Here is a 15,862-nt window from a genome sequence, read left to right as displayed (position 1 = left end):
CTGTGAGGTGAGTGGGGCTGAGAGACTTCAGAGAAGTGTGACTGGCCCAAGGTCACCCAGCAGCTGCATGTGGAGGTGCTGGGAATCAAACCCTGTTCACCAGATTACGAGTCCACCACTCTTAACCACTACACCACACTGGCTCAGATGCAAGCCCCCCAAGCCGTGGGGCAGCTGGGGTGACAGGAATGGTAAATCAAAACATCTCGAGGGCATTACACATTGATGTAGCTTCCTCTTCAGCAAGCGGCAAGGCTGGCTTCATTTCAGGTTTATCTAAACAGCTGATGGGAGAAATTCCTTTCGCCACACCTCAAAAAGGATATTGTAGAGTTGGAAAAGGTTCAGGAAAGGGCAGGCAACACGATCAAGGGGGTGGAGCAACTACCCTGTGAAGAAAGGTTGCAGCGTTGGGGACTTTTTGCATGAGAAAAGGGCAAGAGGCAACATGCAAGAAATTTATTAAAAATATGCACTGCACAGAGAGAAAGTGGATAGAGAAAAGATTTTCTCCTCTCATAACGCTGGAACTCGTGGATATCCAATGAAGCTGAATGAAGATTCAGGACAGATCAAAAAAGAGAAAGCCCTTCATGTAGTATAGAGTTAAATGATGGAACTCACTCGCACAGGGGCCACCAACTTGGCTGGCTCTAAAAGAGGATTGAGTAAATTCAGGGGGAGAAGGCAATCGATGGCTACTAGCCAGGATGGCTATGCTCTGCCTCCACAGCTGGGAGGCAGCAACGCCCCTGAATACCAGTTGCTGGAAACCAAAAGGAGGGGAGAGGGCTCTTGTGCTCGAATCCTGCTTGTGGGCTTCCCATTGGGGCATCTGGTTGGCCAGTATGATGCTGGACTAGATGGGCTACTGGCCTGAGCCAGCAGGGCTCTTCTTACATTCTGGTTAAGTTCACCCCATGCTCTAAACACCTCCGTGCAGATTTAGTCACTTGCAAACAATAAGGCCACCACGTTCTCTCTGCAGCAGCTGCCAAAGCACCAAGAATTACTCAAGGAGCAACGGCCAGCCGCTGGAGGGGGGGGATTAGCATCGTGGCCTCAGGTAACCTCAATGAATGGGCTTGCTTGGGATGGGCACACGCACCCTGCAATGACAGCTGTCACTTAAACAGAAAAGAAGGGGAATGAATACATTACCGGAGTTTCCAGCCTGCCTCCAGGAATATTACAGGTGGCATTTATCGAATGTGTGGGAGTTACTTAGCAGCTCAATATCTTAACCTTGAAGTTGCCTGGAAATCTCTGGAAACAAAAGGCTTGTTTACAAGCTGCTCAAAAGATGCTCAGCTATGATACTGCAGCACGTCCTGCTGCATTTGAGTTTGGGGGGGGGGGAGGAAGAGACAGGCATCAAAAGCAATCAATAATCAGCCCCCTGTGCCTGAGGTTACAGAAGCCTCCTAAAATGAGTAAACTACAGGGTGGAGTCACCTCCACTGTGGGAATCTCCATTGCCATTGGAGAGAGATGGGGAGACAAACTCCTTGAAGAGCAGCTGGTCCTTCAAATTTCCAGCGTTAAGGGCTGCTCTGAAATCGCTGAAAAAATGACATTCAGATGAAGCTGCCACCCACTGAACCTCTGTTCACCTAGCTCAGTACTGTCTACACCAGGGGTCAGGAAACTTTTTCAGCAGGGGGCCGGTTCACTGTCCCTCAGACCTTGTGGGGGCCGGACTATATTTTGGAGATAAAAATGAATGAATTCCTATGCTCCACAAATAACCCAGAGATGCATTTTAAATAAAAGCATACATTCTACTCATGTAAAAACACGCTGATTCTCAGACCACCCGCAGGCTGGATTTAGAAGGCAATTGGGCAGAATCTGGCCCCCAGGCCTTAGTTTGCCTACCCATGGTCTACACTGAGTGGTGGCTGCTCTTCAGGGTTTCAGAAAAGGGGCTTTGGCAGGTCTACCTGGAGATGCTGTGGAGAAGGCTACAGACCTTTTGTATGCAGATCCCTCCTGAGTCAGAACAGGATCGGCTCTCTCCCAGGGTCTTGAGCAAAGTCTTCCCCTGCTAGCAATGTAGACAATTTTGCCTGGAACATTCTCTGTACAAATCCTGTACTCTGTCACCAAGGCACAGTACCTCCCCACCCACGGCTGTGCAAGCGTGAGAGCCACTGTGTTATAGCGATTAGAGGGCTGGGCTAAGACCAGGGAGAGACCAAAGTTCAAATCCCCCCTTGGCCACAAAGCTCACTGGGTGACCCTGGGTCATTCACTGCCTCTCAGTCGACCGACCTCACAGGGTTGTCGTGGGGATTAAATGAGGAGGGGGAGAACCATGCACACAGCCCTGAGCTCCTTAGAGACAGTGGTGGGATATCAATGCATTAATAAAATAATAAAGTGGAGATTAAGAAGGGCAGGACCCCACAGAAGTAGTTCTGTTAGCACAAAGGAACGCCCCGTTCTCTCTCTTGCTGCACAACCTCAAAATCTGTGCTAGGTTGTCCCACCAACAAATCTGAGGAAGGGCACACAGGGAGAGGAGAGGCAGTTCTGCTATATAAACAAAAATGTTTGTGCTAACCGAGGTACATTCGGACCTTGGTTCTCAAATGCCGAAAACCCAGAGGTAAGTGTTCTAGTTTTTCAACATTTTTCGGAAGCTGAACGTCTGACGCAGATCCTGTTTGAGTGCAGGAAGCTCCTGCAGCCAATCAGAAGCCACACCTTGGTTTTCGAATATTTCAGAAGTCGAATTGACTTCCGGAACAGATTACATTTGAGAACCAAGGTACAGTTGTACTTTGCTGGATACTTCCTGAAATCACCTGTGTGCTATACCAATAAAATCACAATCAGATCCCTTTGCCAGCACCAGCACCCTGTGAGCGGCCCAGGAGGCAAAGCACAGAATCATAGGATTGTGGCGTAGAAGTGACCAGAAAGGTCAATCTAGTCCAACCCCCTTCCATGCAGGAATCGCAACTAAAGAAGCCCTGATAGATGACCAGTCAGTCTCTGTTTAGAAACCTCCAGTGGAGTGGAATCTACCACCTTCCAAGGGAACAGGTCTTACTATCAGAAAGGCTTGCCTTCCAGTCCCCAGACCCTTCTGGTCAGCCTTCTCTGAAACCATTATTTCCCTTGATCTGGACACTAGACTGCCACTGATGCAGCCAAGGACTGCTTGCATGTAGTCGGTGAAGAGGGGGGAGAGAAGGAAGCAAGGCAGCACCTTTCAGGCCCACTCACAACTCCTGCACATTTGGTACAATTTCAGAAAACGGGGAGGCACTACACACAAGCAGCTCTACACTTTCTGACATTGCACTGATGGGGGAAATCTTGTGTCCCACCCCATATGGGTTAGAGGGAAGGAGTTGAAATTTGAACAGGGCATGCTTCCCAACTGCATCCTCCTGCCACCCAGAAGGATGGGGAGAATATTGGGCTACATTACAGAGCTGTAAGCATCCCTGAGAATATACTGTAGGAGAAGGATTTGTAATATCCTCTCCAAAATACTTTTAGCGGGTGAGCTAAAACCACCCGGTCAATTTGTTATTATGGTCTGGTTAATTTTCAAATCTGATGTTTTAAAACCTTCTTTTAGGCACTGTTACCTGTTGTGAGGATTTTGGAGTAGGAAGGGTTATGAAGCCTAAGCAAGCCAATCTTTTAAAAGAAAAATAATCCACGGTTTCATGCCAATGCATTTAATTATCTCTTTCTGCAGACTTCTTTACACTGTTTGCACACTGGGAGGTGTTTTTTTTTAAAGTATTTTTTTGGCGGGGGGGGGAGAAGAGGCATGAGAAAGATAACTGCTGTAAGAATTGATACATTTCAGGTCCCCTTTTCCTCCAAAGCCCATGGATTTTGCTTAATTCAGAGCCCCGTGGCTGCTAGATCGTGTGTAAGTGCTCTGCGCATCAAGAATTCTTAAAGCACTCCGCTCAGATACAAATTGCATTATTTTTATTGATTTTTACATTACGGTGAGATTTGCTTCTGCAGTAATCGCAGAGGTTTCGGGAACAATTAAAAGCGTTCCCAATTTTCCACCAGCAATGGAATGATTATTTTTCATGACTGAAGTGTCATTTTAATAAAAAGAGCTGCTATAATTCATACCGCTGGAACTTGCAAATAATTACCACTATCCGTTATAGGCCAATACATCCAGAAATTAGTAATAAGGCAGAGCATCCAAGAGCTGTCTCTCTTTGCCAGGCAGCATAGCCCACAGATCTTTTTAAATACTGTAGCTGTTTAAGAATTCTAAATACATATTTACAGCCAATATAAAGAACCTTGTAAATCGTGGCTTGCTTTATTTTGCTGGGCAGGGATGGAGCGGGATAAGATCTGGTCAAGGAGTCTCTGCTAAAATGGGAGGGATGGTGGGGTCCCAGGTACCTTGAAGCAGGCGGTGCTGGGAGGCCATGCCTTGAAAAAACCATCTCTAGACCCAGAAGATTTCGCGAGGATCCCAATATCCTCTTTTTAGGGCAAGATGCGGAAACAGATGGTAGGCATTCAGTTACTCCTGGATGACCACTCAGTATCCAGACACCTCAAGGGTGGAGAAAGGTATGGGCATCTGCCATAAGTTTTTGGTATGAGTGCCTTCCCAACCTCCTAACCATTTTAAATCATTGCAATGAAATCATGATTGTTTGTGTCTTGGGCATTTTACAAAAATACACACTGTTGAAGGTGAGTAAAGTAATTCCGTAAATGATACAGTAGGCAAGAGTTCACGTAGGTTAAGGTGCCGAGGTTAACGGAGAACGCAGGAAGCTGTTTTCTACTGAGTCAGGCCACTAGTCCATCTAGCTCAGTACTGTCTACACTGACCGGCAGCAGCTCTCCAGAGTTTTAGGCAAGGGCTCTCCCAGCCCTACCTGGAGACACTGGGGACATTCTGCATGCAAAGCAGGTGCTCTGTGCTACTGTATAGCCCTTCTCCAGCATCTCTGACACCTGTAGGAACTCCACTTGAAAGAGATTGAGTGATATTTGTTACTGAATGCTTCTGTTACATTGTAGGGATGGGAGAAAAAACCCCAGATTCAGTCTGCATTCACATTTTCTGAAACACTATGCAAACCTAAACACAGTCATCTTTCAGAATTCACACTTTCAATTTTTATTCAATATAGTTCAAAGATGCAAATAAACTGGGGGGAAACTGCGCACAAAATGCAAATATTAGTGAAAATAACATGCAAAAATGTTTGGGTGGAAATTGCTTTGCAACAATGTGAATATTAGGCAAAACTGCATGTAAAAAAAAATTATTAGGATAACCTGCACTGAAATGTTGATAGGGAAATTCTACTCGGGAAAATTGGCACCGATGAATTTTTGTGAGTGTTTTTTTAATGCAAACTGATGAGGCAGTATGGAGAACTGAAGTTAGGACTGGCAAAATGGTGGAGAAAAAGCAAAATCCAGACGTGCCCCTCCCTATTACACAGCACGTCCCACCCACTTGCATCCGCCAAGATCAGTGCCAAGCTAAGGTAGGTCTTTCCTGTCAACGAAAGAAGGTAGCTTTATTCGTCTTGTATCTATATTAAATGATGCAGAGGGGAGGAAGAACTCGAGAGCTTGTGCCAACACACTTGCTCACACTACAATGCCTCTTCCCAGAACAACTGGCACACTGCTCCTACCACTGCTTACTGGCAAAAAAGAAAAAGAGCTAACCTGATCACTTCTAAGCCTGCTGCCCTTTTCCCCTGGAGGAGGCAAAGTGTTGCACTGTATTTAGTGCTCATCGATTTGCAAGCTTGGAGGGGATTGCAAGCGCGTCAGAAACCAATGCCTAACGACCGCTCTATAGACAAGCCTATAGTCCCCCTTAAGAGCATCATTAGCCTAACAAAAATACATGCAAAAATATGTGCTGGAACAGACAACGCGACATCTCCATCCGTAATCTTGATCACATAAATATTACTTTGGGCAAAAAAGAAAGAAAGAGGGAAATTATAAATGCGCCTGTTGGCAGGAGAGCCTGAAAACTTCTCAGAAATTATACAAGACTTTATCCATCGTGCATGCACCATATCCATCACTGTGTGCAGCTTTTTAATTAAAACTCCTCCAGCTAAGAAAGTTAGTAAGAGGCTTGCCTCGCCATTTAGCAAATATGCCCACGAGCGACACACATGGAGTTATGCAAACGCCGAAGGACTACTTCCAGGAATAACTTTGAAATGAAGCAAGGGTTGGGACACAGACACACACATACAGAGAGAGAGAGAGGAGTCTTGATCAACTGCCAACTGGTTAAAAGGAGGATTTAGTCATGAACTCTACATTAGCACAACCATGACTAGGTGAACAGAACTTGGAGTAAGCTGAGCTCCAACCCGCTGACACACCCAGACTTTGCAGGAACAGCTCCTCTGTGCAGCTGAAAAGAATCTGGGAGCATTAAAATTTAGCAGTTTAAAGTTTAACCACTTGCTGAGAACAAGCCCTTTGGAGCTCAGATTGTTGTGGGCGAGGCTCAAACCGCAGAGCCGCAGGCAGATCTCTGTGGCAGGAGGCATGCAGAAGGAGGAGGAAGTTCAGAAAAGGGCGACCTAAATGATCCAGGGGATGAAGTCACTCCCCTACGAAGAAAGGTTACAGCGATTGGGACTTGTTAGTTTGAGAAGAGGAGACATGGCAGAAGTTTGTAAAATTATGCACAACATGGAGAAAGTGGATAAAGGCAAGGTTCCCCCCGCCCCCAAATAACACCAGAACTCAGAGACATCCAGTGAAGCTGAAGTTTCAGAAAGGATAAAAGAAATGACTTCATCATGCAACTCACAGTTAAACTATGGAACTCACTCCTGCAGGAGGCAGCAATGGCCACCAATCTGGACAGCTTTAAAAGAGGATTGGGCAAATTCCCAGAGGAGACGGCTATCAAAGGCTACTGCTAGCCACAATGGCTATGCTCTGCCTCCATAGTTGGAGACAGCAATGCTTCTGAATACTAACTGCTGGAAACCACAGGAGAGGAGACGGCCCTTGCACTCAGGTTCTGCTTGTGAGTTTCCCATTAGGGCATCTGGTTGGCCTCTGAGAACAGGATGCTGGACTAGATGGGCCATTGGTCTGTTCTAGCAGCCAACCTCACCTTATGTTCCTGAGAGAGAGAGAAGCCAGCTCCTGTCTACCAAACAGAACGTCGGCAGTTCCAGTATAGTTTCTGCTACTGCTGCTATGAGATTGTTCGATGGCATCTGATAAGTTTTTAACTAAGGTTATTTGTGAAGCTGCTTTATTTTAATTTTTAAAAGTATTTTTAGGCCATCTGTGATTCTATCCCAGAAAGGGCATGGTACAAATAAATATGCGATGTATGTATAAATAAATGAAATGTGGAACACCACTACCTGCTTGCACTTGGGAGTCAATGGCAACTCCTATAGAAGAAGCAGGATTTGGCTTGAGCTTTGCTTGGTCCAGCAAAACAAATTAGGTTTTCCAAAACAGGGCAGATAAGTTTCAAGTCCTCAGGGAAGTGTGAATAAATATGCTGGCCTGGATGACCTTTCCAAAAGAGAAAAATGCTGATTGTAAAAGAAAAAGAAAAAGAAAAAAGAACTGTATAGGGAGAGTTGCTGACAACTCAGAAAGCATAAATACATAAATATTTTCATTTCATAATGTACCAGGGGGGGAAAACCACTTTGAAGAGCCAGCCTTGAAATGATATTGGGGTTGGGGAGTTAATATTAGCAGAGTTGCTTTCAAAATGGGTCCTGCCTTCCGACAAGTGACAACGAACCTGCAAAAGGCTGCTATGCAGAAAGTTAATAATAGCCTCCAGTCAAGGGAGCTTTTCATCCGTTGGTTCTCCCTCCCTCCTCTCTCCTTGGTTTTAGGAACCATCACCGCCCTAGCTATGTGTGGGCGAACCTTTGGTCTTTCCATACAGGACCACCATCATAGCAAATGTTTGGTCTTTCCTAATAGCATCAGCTATATTTGGTTTCCTTTGAAATTCTACAGCATTACAACAGGGCCTCCATTCTTATAAGCGCCTGAACTGTTAGGTGCCCCCATTATCTAGACCAGTGTTTCCCAACCTTTGGTCTCTAGCTGTTTTTGGACTACACTTCCCATCATCCCTGACCACTGGTCTTGCTCGCTAAGTATGATGGGGGTTGTAGTCCAAAAACAGCTGGAGACCCAAGGTTGGGAAACACTGATCTAGACTGATAGACTTCGGTCCTCACGCCAGTCTCTGACTAACGGCAAGAGCTTCCATTCATCTCAGAGAAGCAGCGCTGCCTTACGTTACCAAGACAAGATTCCCCACCCCAATTCAAATACTGCTCTTTTAAGGGTCTTTGTGCTAAGAATCTCTCTCATTCCAGAAATATAGCGGCGTGGCAGTTTCCAGAAGAACTGCAGGAGGAGCGTCAGCCTGAACGCTGCCCCTGCAAATCCAGACAGGCTCCCACCTTCCCAGGGAAACTGCTGAGCCAAAGCCATGAGGCAAGACAACGAGTTAGTCTCTGTGGAAATTTCCAGGCACGCATGTTGGAACAGTCTTGCTTAGACTTGTTTTTTTATGCCGAAGGAAAGAAAATGAGCGATGTGTTCTAAGCCGTTTGCAAAGAGTCGATCTGCAAGCCTGGAGAAGAAACAACAGTTTTTTAAGAGTGTGGCAGGGAGAGAAGCAGGAACTCCACAATGTAGGATGAGGAAAGTGAGAAGAAGAGTGAGGGGTTGCTGGAAACGGAAGCTGAGCTCACAGATACGAGCCTCATCTTTGCAATTCTCTGGACTATCTTATGCTGAGAGTTGTAAGCATGACACCATTTCCCCCTTCCCAGGGTTACAGTTCTCAAGAGTTTTCTGGGGAAGAGGACTGATTGTTAAACCACTCCGGGAATTGTCACTCTTGTGAGGGGAACAGGGGCTTCACAACAACTCTCAGCATCTTTAGCAAACTACAGTTCCTAGGATTCTATATAGGGGGAAGCCATGGCTGTTTAGAGTGGTATGATACTGGTTTAAATTTATAGGGCAGGTGGGGCTGACAACTGCCAATTGCTTTTGCTCCGTACAGCACACTTCCTCTTGGCACACAGCTAACTCCTTGGCCTGTGCTTGTTCAGACATCGCCAATCCTGTTTCACCTGCACCTATCTCTTCTCCCCCTCTGCATCTGGCTGCAGCTCAGTGGCAGAGGTTCAATCTCCAGCATCAACAGGTAGGGATAAGACTGCTTCCTGCCCGAAATCTTGAAAAGCCGCTGTCCTTTAGTGTAGACCAGTGGTTCCCAAACTGTTAATGGCAACCCCGTCACCCTTGGTTCCATAAACAGCTCCTGCCCTTCTCTATAAAAACATAATAGTGTTTGGCACAACCCATTAAGAAGATAATAACACAATACCATTCAGAACAATAGCAATTAATTGCACATTTATTTAAAATCCAGTTGAAAGTATTTGGCTTACTTAATTCAACAAAACTGATGAACTTGATCAATTGATACCAGCATTTCCAAGTCTGATAGTTATTTAGCAAGAATCTTAGATACCACATTTAGGAACTACTTCAGTAAATTCTTAGTGTCCAAGGTTGGCTTGCTGAAGTGATAAAGGTTTCCCTACCTCTGGTTTAAAGTAACTTAGCAGGAGTCTTAAATCACCATGTTTAGTAATTGGCAGCTGATTTCTTTGCTTGAAGAGAAGTCGGATGACCACACAAAAACCACATTTCATCAAATATGATGTTGGAAATGCAACAAGGAGCTTCTTAACCACCGACCGTAGTGCAGGATAGCATTCAGAAATTCCCCTTCTGCAACCAAAACTCTTAAACCTTGGCTTCAGCTCAATGTCATTTTGTAGCTCAATTAGTTCTTCCTCCACTACTACCCTATCTTGTGACCTCGCTGTGAGTTGCAACAAACTCAGAATTGTGAATGGAAACAAATGTGACCAAAGGAAATACTGTAGCTTGGATATTGCCAACAGCACTAAAACTTTAAATATGAAGCAAGGGAGGTGTTTCGCTCTAGGCTCTGGCTTGGTCAATTGTAAAAAAGTGAACAATGCACTCAGAGGGTCACACCTTCAGAGCCCCCCATTACCCGCTTGCTTTTTCATGCCTCTCTGGGTGATCCCTGTGGGTCAGTACTGCTCACATGGGAACCATAGGTATAAGACAAATCTGATGAATCACTGGCATGACTTGGAATAAGGCAGCTTCCTATATTCCTATCTTTGCGAAATCCTTCCCTTTTAAGGAGGGTTGTGCCGGACTCCCAGTCCAGAGTGCCAGTGTGGTGTAGTGGTTAAGAGGGGTGGACTGGTAATCTGGTGAACCGGGTTTGTGTCTCCGCTCCTCCACATGCAGCTGCTGGGTGACCTTGGGCCAGTCACACTTCTTTGAAGTCTCTCAGCCCCACTCACCTCACAGAGTGTTTGTTGTGGGGGAGGAAGGGAAAGGAGGATGTTAGCCGCTTTGAGACACCTTTGGGTAGTGATAAAGCGGGATATCAAATCCAAACTCCTCCTCCTCCTCCTCCTCTTCTTCTTCTTCCAACCCTTGGCCACCCGACTCAAAGCACAGCTTTCCCCGGTGAAACAGCCTCCCTATCCAGGCCAACTCCCCAGTTACCAGTCTGCTCAGCACTTGTGACAGGTGGGCGAGCTTATTTAGAAACTGATGCCACCAATGCTAATAGATTCTTCCAATAAATCTATTTTTAATTGGGACACCAAGACTGGAATCTCAGAACTCCAAAATGGGATCAAACAGGTCAAGCGCTAACCCGGCCGCCCCACCCACAGGACGTTCCGGGCTTTGGAGCCAATCGGAAGGGATTTAGACATCCCTTGCACACAAGCCTAAGCAAAGCATGGATTTCACAGTGCACGGGAAAGTGTGGATTAACCACTGAAATGTAACTAGAACTAAAAAAATCCAGTGAAGATTCTTCACCACGCATTTGGGGGCAGAAGAAACGTCATTTGATAACCTTCCCTCCAGTTCCAATTCTAATGACAAGCTGCAAGCTGGCACATCAACTGCTGGTTTCCTAAGCCCCATTTGACACAGAAGCCTGTGAATGGCACCCCACGCCATGAGAAGCCTCTGGCTGACTGCAGCAGCTGCAACATGAAGGCACCCAAGAGGCAAGGAGACCCATTTCCGAGCACTTGGACGCAACATCAAGGATGGGGGGCATGGTACTCTGAAAACACAGGATCATATAGGGTCATCTAGTCCAACCCCTTACAAAGCAGGAATCTCAACTAAAGCACCCAGGACAGGTGGCCATCCAGCCATTGCATAAAAAAATCCAGTGAAGGAGAGTCCACTACCTCCCAAGGGAGCCTGTTCCACTGTCAAACAGCTCTTACTGTCCTGATGTTTCGTTGAAATCTTGGAAGCCATTGATTTGAGTCCTACCCTCCAGAGTAGGAGAAAACAAGCTTGTTCCCTCTTCCACGTGAAAGCCCTTGATATACAGTGGTACCTCGGGTTACGTACGCTTCAGGTTACAGACGCTTCAGGTTACGGACTCCGCTAACCCAGAAATAGTGCTTCAGGTTACGAGCTTTGCTTCAGGATGAGAACAGAAATCGTGCTCTGCAGCGCGGCGGCAGCAGGAGGCCCCATTAGCTAAAGTAGTGCTTCAGGTTAAGAACAGTTTCAGGTTAAGAACGGACCTCCAGAAAGAATTAAGTACTTAACCCGAGGTACCACTGTATTTGAAAATGGGTATCCTATCTCCTCTCAGTCTCCTCTTCTCCAGGCTAAACATACTCAGCTCCTTCCACCGTTCCTCATAAGGCTTGGTTTCCAGACCTGTGATCTTCTTCTCTCATTTCCAGCTTGTCAATATCCTTCTTAAACTGTGGCATCCAGAACTGGACACAGTATTCCAGGTGTGGTCTGACCAAGGCCGCATTGATGGGGACAGTGCTGACCCCCCCCCCATCCATCGAGCACTTGTACCATCACATAAGACTAGGGACAGCCTGGGGTGCCTTCACAGTGCAGGAAAAATGCCCCGCCAGCCCCCTCACCCTGTAGATCCAGGCTCCCTCCCTGCTGCCAGCCCTGTAACTACAATTGCACCCTTGCCCACAGACGTGCTCATGCTGCTGCCATGCCAGCGGTGAGGGCTCAGCAGCAGCAGTGAGGGCAAGGGATCTGCGGCACAGATAAAGTCCTGGCAGAGCTGGCAACGGCACAACAGCAGGGATGGGATCTTCCCCCCCTAGGCAAATTTATTCACCTCGCCTCACTGAAGCACTGGCCTTGCCTAAGACGAGGCTAAAAGAGGCACGTCTGGTCCAGCATCCTGTTCTCACAGTGGCCACCCAGATGCCTTTGGAAAGCCATGAGTCAAACAGCACTCTGTCCACCTGCAGTTCCCACTAAGTGGTATTCAGAGGAACAACCCCTCTGATCATAGATGCAGAGCATTGTGGCTAGTAGTCATGGATAGCCTTCTCTTCCCATGAATCTCTCCAATCCTCTTTTAAAACCATCCAAGTTGTCTGCTCAAAGCTTTCAAGAACAACGCCCAATCTATCCTTTTGCTTGTGGCAAAAATATTAGGCATGCAGATATATCACACGCACACATATAGCACATATTTATACCCTTTTCAGTTCAAGTCAACAACCCCTTCTTCCCTGCTGATGCATGCTGGGCACAGATATTTTTAACTAGCCCGTGTTCTCGTCCTTCACCATATTAACAAATTCAGTGTCACTTAAGATGTATTAAATTCTGCAATATAGCAAGCAGTCTGATGCTTTGGGGTGGGGGTTAAATGAATAATTCATGAAGGCAAGAACAGTTTACACAAAGCATTGCGATTTTGCAATCATCCCTCCCCTCCCCTCTCTCTTTCCCCCACCCTCAAAGAAGCCCCGCAAGACTACACTTAAGGCAATCAAGTCTCTGATATGGTCCTTGTGACAGCAAAATGATTTTCAGCAAGCAACACGTTCATCATAATGTTGAGCATATCCATCAGGCTTTTTTATTTAAAAAAGCATGCCCAGGACAGGGGTCTATGAATAAGGCTGCTTTCCCTCAGTGGGATTCAATCCAATCCGCTTCTAAATATGTATAATGCCATAACATTAAAGCTCTGTAGATTGCCATCAGTCCTCCTGCAGTTTAATTTCATCAACCTTCGAAATTCAGATCAGCAAGCACTTTCATCCACAAAAGACACCTCAGAATTGAGGCTCCATAAGCAGGCTGCAAAATGCACTTATAGGATGCATTTTAAACCTACAGCAGAAGGGAGGGGGGAGCTTGTCTGCAGATTAAATACACATACTGGAACTTCGTTTGTTGCAGGTTAATATGAAGCCCATGATCAGCTGATGTTATGGAACTATGCTAAGTCTGAACCCAAACAGATTCTTCCTCAAAGAACATAGCAAGGACCTGATGAAAAATTCCAAAATACTGGCTGAATTGTTCAGGTATGGAATGCAGGGGAACACCACAATTCTAATTCTAACAACGATTTGCTGTTTTTCCAGGGGAAAACTTCATTACCTTCCTTTTTTAGCCAAGCAGTTAAGATGAACAAAAGTATCACACTTTTCTCCTTTTGAAAATAAGGAATTTGGAACATTTAAAAACACAAGTTATCTGGCAATGCTATACAGCTTCACAGGGCACAGAAAGTGTGTAGATTCTGCCCATGCAAGGTCACTATTTAAAATGCCCTGTTAAAAAATGATAAGATCCCATTTTGAAAAGAAAAATAAACACATGGGAGATTTTAAACAGAAAATGACAAGGCTATCATATCGGACATTAGATTAAAGAGTTTCTTTGTCAGTCTTAATTCCTGCTTCCAACCCCATCCTCCTATTAAGCTATAAACATGGAAGGGAATTGAACTGACATCTGAAACCACACTGCCTAGGTTCAGTGCTTTAATTTTGCTTCCTAGACTCTTGTGGGGAAGGTTCCTCCACACCATTATAAGCAGTTCTCTCAAGTTAAGCTCTGTGGTTAAAAAACTGCCAAAGACGATTAATTCTCTAGAAATGGTAATCACAGCTCATACGCTTTCAAGAATCTTCATGCTTTGTTATGTTTAATTTTGTTTAAATTTGGTGGTCTTTTAATAAGCATGGCCCTACGAAATTTTCAACTTTTAAAAGGGAACATTACCTTGCAATCCCATTGCTAGCCTTGCAGCAATTAAATTGAGATTTTGGACAGTTAACACTTACGAACCTGAACAAGTAGATTCACGTTTGGTTCAGGAAGGCTCTCAGGTCGCAAGAGGGAAATCAGTAATTGCATGTTGCAGCATACCTGTAATTGCTGCTTACCTGCCTAGACCGTCAATTTCACCAGTTAGCACGTGTTAAAGGGGGGGGTCGTTTTGCAAACCGTGCTTCTCTCCCACCCTCCCTGCTGCAAATCTGCTTACCGAACAAACAAGGCGATTCTGAATTATATGCACAACAGACCCCCAACTCAACAGTATCACCACACTACTATAACTCCTTGTGGATTATCAGCCTGCCCTTCCTTCCACCACAAGCTCCTTCTCCACATGACCTAAGCAGCTGGAAAGTTTTATTAACACAGAATGAACATTAACTGTTTAAACGCCAAGCAGCAGTAGGGGCCATCCTATGTGATTTCAGAGCATCTCCAGTCCAGTCTGGAGGGGGCAGGGGGAGGGAGTTCAGACAAAAAACCGAGACGGCCAGAGGATGATTTGATTAAGACCATCTTACCTTAAGTCAAAAGGAGGCCTCTAAACACTAATGCATCTCTGAATCCAAGCTTTTAAGAAGGTTTCCAGTAACCATCTGGGGAATAAAAATAAATAAAGATAATTAAGATCCCCCAAATATGTGTTTTGCTGTCTGCAACTCCTCCTCCTCCTCGGCAGCAGCGGCGGCTCCCTTCTGCTCTCAAAGGCAGTCCCGCTGATATGTTTCAAGGCTTGACACGGGGAACTCAAAAAGGGATCAAGCGCATAAATGTCATTTCCTCAAGGCAGCTGCTTCAGCTGCAAAGGAGTTTAATCTGCTTGGCCTGCCGCAATCCTACCTAATTGAAGATTTAATCCCAGCAGCTGCCTGGTGGTGTCATAAAAGGCAGGGCTTTCATTAAACGTTTTGGGAGACACTGGATTCAAATCCCCCAACCATATTTAAAGGATTCTTGCTTTAAATAAACAGTTACAGAGTTAAACTCAAAAGTCTATATTTTTTATTTTTTATAAAAGGGTGGGTGGTGGGGAAGAGAGATTTAAAAACCTAAGAAAAAAATAACGCAAGCCTGTCGGGCCAAGCTCTCTGCTCTTGGAACAAGTTATCCTCTTCTCTTCTACTTCTGAGCACAGGAACAGATGGAGCCTGAAAAAGTTTGGTTTGCAGATCCCAAGTAAAGGAGAGGTCCTTCCTCTGCCCCTGCAGTGGCCAAGATTTTCCATCGTCTGCATATTTCTCAAGGCACAAGGGCAAAAAACTGAAGAGGGGTGTGCAAAGCAGAGAGGAAAAATTATGTGTCACAAAGTGGACTGCAAAAAGAGAATTCCATGCTCCAGTGTTGAAACGACAGAAAAATGAAGGCAGACCAATGATCTAAAGTAGCACAGAACTGGAAAACAAACTTTCAGTAACGTCATTTTGTACTTATTAACCTCATTCCAAAAACCTGGATGGGTGTGTGCACATTTTTCACAAAACCTCTTTTTTTAAAGTCTTTTTTCACCATCTTGCCCCACTCAAGGCGGCGAAATTGCTGCCATTTTCCAATATGCAAAATGCATTCTTCTCATCTTGTTGAAACATCCCTAAGGTAGTAATAGACACACACACACACGCACAAAAGTGTAACACCC

General features: G+C 45.4%; 1 protein-coding gene across 3 annotated transcripts in view; it reads right to left on the bottom strand.

Annotated features, from left to right (window-relative positions):
• The window catches only part of GLCE (glucuronic acid epimerase), a 57,822-nt gene that overhangs the window by 22,226 nt on the left and 19,734 nt on the right, over positions 1 to 15,862 (bottom strand). For 2 of the 3 annotated variants that reach the window (XM_053364290.1, XM_053364291.1), the window contains exon 2: positions 14,748 to 14,822. The exons of the other annotated variant lie outside the window; for it this stretch is intronic. The gene's annotated coding sequence lies outside the window, so the exon portion shown is untranslated. The remainder of the gene's footprint in view (positions 1 to 14,747; positions 14,823 to 15,862) is intronic. 3 annotated transcript variants of the gene reach the window in all.

This window comes from Podarcis raffonei, chromosome 14 (genome assembly GCF_027172205.1).
Source record: "Podarcis raffonei isolate rPodRaf1 chromosome 14, rPodRaf1.pri, whole genome shotgun sequence".
Lineage (NCBI taxonomy): Eukaryota > Metazoa > Chordata > Lepidosauria > Squamata > Lacertidae > Podarcis > Podarcis raffonei.
This window is presented reverse-complemented; position numbering and strand designations above follow the sequence as displayed.